Here is a 5347-nt window from a genome sequence, read left to right as displayed (position 1 = left end):
CTTGTCTTAATGCCTTTTCCCTGCCTAGTCTCCCTGTCTCCTCATCGCACCCCTAGCCCAGCTAATGCCTACTCATCCTTGAAGACCAGCTCAGGCTTTCATTCCTCCAGAAGCTTTTCTGACTCCCACCCCTACTTCTAACGCAGCCACGTCAAGTGTTTCCTCTGGATTCCAGGAGGCAGGGCACATGGCTAAGTTAACTCTGCAGTACAGCTGCCTAGCACAGTGGCGACGGAGTGGGGGCCCTGGGGAGCTCATGGTTGACAAGCAGGCACAAAGCACCTCTTTTCACGGTGAGGTTACAATCTCCCGTTGAGCCTATCCTGAGAAATGAGCTCCTGGCCAGAACAGAACCTCAGCCACAAGCCAGGGCTTCAGAGCAATTCCACTTCACCTCTGCCGACGGACGAGCACCAACCACCGTGTGACACTGCACCCCAATCTCGTCTACACACGCTGCTGCTATGGGCCCGAAAGCCTCTGCACTCAGGACTGAGAGACCTCCCTCTGCTTGCATTGGGCCGAATCAGATTTCCCTCTCTGAGCTTCAGTCTCCTCATCTGTAAAATGCGAGAGGCGAGCAACACCCCCCCCCAAGGTGTCTCTGAGTTTTGATGTGAGTGAACAGCTGTGGAAGCACTTTGTAAACCATAAAACACTTCTGAATGAATGGAGGGGGTTGTTATTTCTACGCTCATAAATGAGGACAGCCTGGTGCTCTGGGGTGTTCAGAGTGGTGCTGTGTAACTAGAATAACCGGATTGCATGTTCGTGTATCTACACATACATGTGTGCACACACCCTGATTGCAGAATGTGGCTTTGAGGCCTCTCTGAGAGCCAGGGCATGCAAGTAGCTCCGAGGACAGTGGGGACTCTACAGCTTAGAAGGGCAGAGCCTGCGAGGAGAGATACATAATCAGAATCCAGAAACCGTTTCTTCCCGTCAGACATTCGACAGCACTTGCTTGAGCAGCTTCTCTGAGCCAAGCCCTGACAACATGGAGATAAAGGCGGTGTCTCTGCTCTGAACAAGCATCTATTCTAGCAGGGGAGACCTCTGTGTGAATAAGTTGCTCCATGCCAAGCAATGAGGGTAGGACTCATGCCACAGGAATGCCCAGATATACCCCCCAATCCTGGGCAGCCAGAGCTCCCTACAAGGCAGATGAGAAAGAAGTCATTTTAAGATAAAAGAAATGAAATACTAATTTACTAATCATCTCATACATGATTCACAAGAAAAATGTAATATCCTCATTTCCCAGAGGTGTTTTAAAATTGCGTAAGTGTTTGGGGGAGATCAAGAACTTGGCATTGAAATGTGCTATATCATGGGCCCTTGTGAGGGCTGGGATTGTGTCTAGTGCTTCCCACATCACCCTAGTGTTGAGCAGAGCTCTGCATAATGACCAAAGAAGCTGATAAATGCAAGGTCAACATCAGCACACTCGGACAACTAGCCAGCGCTGCCTGGCCAAGTCCTGTGCAGGGCCTGGGGTTGGAGGAGGGTGGAAGGAGGCACGCTGGCTAAGGGTCAGGAAGTGAGACTGAAAAGGGGTAAACAACGTGATGATGCCTGATGCCAGAACTGCCTCTGCCTGTGTGGCGAGTCACGGGGGGCACGCACAGAGGAGGACATCTACTCCAGTGATGAAACCAGCTCAGTTCCTGCCAACTATGGTCTCCTCTGAGGCACATTTTCAGGGCCACCATCTGTGGCCTGAAAGAGCCAAGGCCCAATTCCTTGACTTTGTGTGTCCCCACTTTTCACATCCTCCCAACAATTTGAGCTCCTCTAGACCAAGAACCAATTCTTCTTTGTCTCCAAATCTCTGGCATGGTGTAGGGACTCAGAGAATGGTTGCTGAATGAAGGAAAGATTGAAACAGTATTCCATATTTATAGAAGACCTGTGAGGGGAGAACAGCACAGGCCCTGGAATTTTGCATTCTCAAGAGTTACACATGGCTCTCACTTAGATCGCACTCACTTAATTTATTGGAGTACTTCTATTAGACCCCTCTGCATTTTTTGTTAAAATTATTACTAGTATTAGGAGGAAACATATGACACATACAAAAGAGATGTATATACATATGGAAATTTTGAAATGTAGTTTAAAAAGGAATACCCATAAACCACCACCCAACTCAGGAACTAGCACATTTCTAGCACTGCTGCATCCATCAGGGTGAGCTTTTCCTAACTCATCCCCTTGCAGACCCTCCAGGCCACCCCTCATGCCATGACCCTGAATTTTCTGTTCATTATTCTCTTTATTTTTTAGTGGTTTCACTCCATGTGTGTATATAAGAAAATGATCCATTGTTAGCTTACTTTGTTTTGCTTGTTTTGCACTTCATAAAAAGGGGTCATACTCTACCAAATTTTACTCATTAACTCCATATTATTGCTTGTGCCTGTGATTCATTCGTGCTCGTTTCTGTATAGTGTTCCATTGTGTGACCACATCGTCATTGTATCCATTCACCTGTCAAAGGACATTCCATTCGTTTCCAGTGGTTTGCCATTACTTGCAATGCTGCTGTGGAATTCTGTGTGTATTTTCTGGTGCTCTCAAGGAGGGCTTCATCTAGGGTATCTACCAAGAAGTGGATTGCTGGATTGTAAGCTTTGTGAATTCTCCGGAGCTGGTAAAGTATATTCTTGGCCTGGAATTCAGAGCTCTCTGTAACCTGGTCTACAATACTCTCCAGACTTGCTCCCATGACTCTCGCCAAGCTCACCCCTCTGTGTGCCATTCCCAGAATGCTGACTTGTCCTACACGTCCTTCCCTGCTCTTCTTCCATCGGTCATCTCTCAAAGTCCAACTCAAAACCCCCTCTCTCTGATGGATGACCAGTTTCCTTGGCACCTCTGCACACTTTGTCTGGGGTTGAGGAGGAAATAACCAACACCAAGCCCCAGCTCAACAGTCTCCTGCTGTGATTTTAGGGAGTTCTTTCATCTCTCTGAACCTCAGATTCACATCCCTAACACAGGGAAAATGCTACAGCTACTGAAAGTTTACTGAGGCCAGGCTTATATTTTTTACATGCGTTCTGCAATTAACACAATGTGGTGTTGCGTCATGGTAGGATCGTTCACTTTGCAATTAGATCATCCTGTGCTGGAAGATTAAATGAGTCAAGTATACAAAAGACTTAACACAATGCCTGGCACATAGAAAACGTGCAGGAATTTCTAGCTGTTGTTACTATACACACTCTTAGGAGGGAGTCATTATTTCTTTTCTTTTTTTTATTTAATTTTTACTTTTTTCTTGATTGGCAGCGTTGGATGCATTTTTAGGTTTTGGTTCCCAGCGGGCATTTTTTACAAATCTTGAAGCTGCACCTTTGTCCAGCTCGCCAGCCTTTTTCTTGCCTGTGATTTCCGTGACTCTGTTCATGTGTACTCTGATTCTTTCCAATTCCTGCTTTACTGGATGTTCCTTAGGATTAACTCCCTGAGTTGCCAAATAAACCCAGAACATTGAATTTAATGTGTAAGCAGAAACTAAATCCACTTTTGCTTGTTCAAGTGGGTCCAACTTCTGCAACAACTCATTTCTAGAAACAGACATCATGGTCTTCAGCATCTCATCTACGGCACCAATACAATTCTCAAATGTTGATAAATACTCATTCATGAATTTCTGTTGGGTAGTCTTTATTAATTTCCTCTGCTGCCATTGTGAACAACTCACTGTCTTTCCACTCCTGTCTTCCGGAAAACGGAGTCATTATTTCCATTCCCAACTTACAGATAAGAAAACTGAGGCACAGAGAAATTATATACCTTGCCCTAGGTATGCAGTTGAATTAGGATTTGAAACTTAACAAGCCCAAACCCCTATCTACTGCCCATAACATCAGTTTGAAGACAATAAGCTACAAAGAAAGTATTAACATCAGAAAGTACACATATTTTCTTCTTTTCTGCCTGCTAGATATTTGGCTAAACTCTTTGACTTATGCCTGAATCTACATTTTGTCTCTTTGAAAATAAAAACTTTTAGATGGAAAAGTCTGGCCATTTTTGCATCTGGTATCACCAGGGCAACAGAATGCCTTTAAGTGATCAAAATAGTTCATTTAGGGGGAATCTCCTTGCTAGGAGCCATTGCCTCTCTCTGTATTTCTCTTGCCAAAAACAAACAAACAAACAAAAATAACAAAAAAAAATAAACGAAGTTTATGAAGTAATAAGCCAGCACTATAAACATGTTTTCCAATTCACCATCAGCTGTCTGGTGAATCATAAAGCTCCTTGAAATGAGGTATGAATGAGGATCGTCTCAACAGGAAAAGATTAGACTTTAGGTTTTAAAGTGATAAACTTGTAACCAGAAGCCTGCACACCATTACGTCTTGTGAAGAATGAACCCCTTGCCCTATGCTTCCCTGGCTTTTTCATCCAGGTATCCCAAGCATTCGTCAACAGGATTTGGTGTTCTTCCAACTTTGCCCTTTCTAAGAGGCAAGGATTTTATTGCGTTTGACTTTTAATTGTGACAAAATACATGTAACATAAAATTTTCCACCTTAACTATTTTTACATGTACAGTTCGCTGGTGCTAAGTACATTCATTGCTGTGCAACCATCACCATCATCCATCTCTAGAACTTCCTCATCTCCTCATACTGAAACTCTCTACCCATTAAACCATAACTTTCCATGCCCCTTTCCTCCTAGCCCCTCATAACCGCCATTCTACTTCCTGTCTCAATGAATTTGACTTCTCTAGATACCTCATATAGGTGTAGTCACACACTACTTGTCATTTTGTGACTGGCTTATTTCACTTAGAATAATTCCATAAATGCATCTGTGTTGTACCATGTGTCAGAAAGAATTTCTTCCTTTTTAAAGGTTGAATAATATTCTATTGTATGTATATACCACATGTTTATCTGTTCATCCACTGATTGACATTTAGGTGGTTTCCATCTTTTGGCTACCATGAATAATGCTGCTATGAACATGATTTGTACAAATATCTGTTTCATACCCTGATTTCAATTCTTTTAGGTATATACCCAGAAGTGGAATTGCTAAATCAATTCTATGGTAGGTCTATGTTTAATTTTTTTTTTGAAGAAATGTCATATTCTTTCCCATGGTGGTTGTACCAATTTACATTCCCACTAACAGTGTACTTTCTCTCTTCTCACCAAAAACATTGTGGGGACAGAGCCCCAGAGAGCAGTTTCCAGGCTCTCGGCCTCATGTGGAGAGGTGCTGGCTCGGGTAGTAGATGGCCGTCAGCTGTGGCTGGTTGGCCATCAGCTGTAGCCATTAAGCCATTGGTCACTGATATAACTGCCGCGGCTACGGAGGG

General features: G+C 43.7%; 1 pseudogene across 1 annotated transcript; it reads right to left on the bottom strand.

The window, feature by feature from the left end:
• Positions 1-3268: 3268 nt before the first annotated feature.
• LOC308504999 (nuclear nucleic acid-binding protein C1D-like) lies at positions 3269-3698 on the bottom strand (annotated as a pseudogene). Its single transcript has one exon. The product of its transcript is annotated as a nuclear nucleic acid-binding protein C1D-like (transcript).
• Between the last annotated feature and the right edge of the window lie 1649 nt (positions 3699-5347).

This window comes from Rhinolophus hipposideros (genome assembly GCF_964194185.1).
Source record: "Rhinolophus hipposideros genome assembly, chromosome: 11".
Taxonomy (NCBI): Eukaryota; Metazoa; Chordata; class Mammalia; order Chiroptera; family Rhinolophidae; genus Rhinolophus; species Rhinolophus hipposideros.
This window is presented reverse-complemented; position numbering and strand designations above follow the sequence as displayed.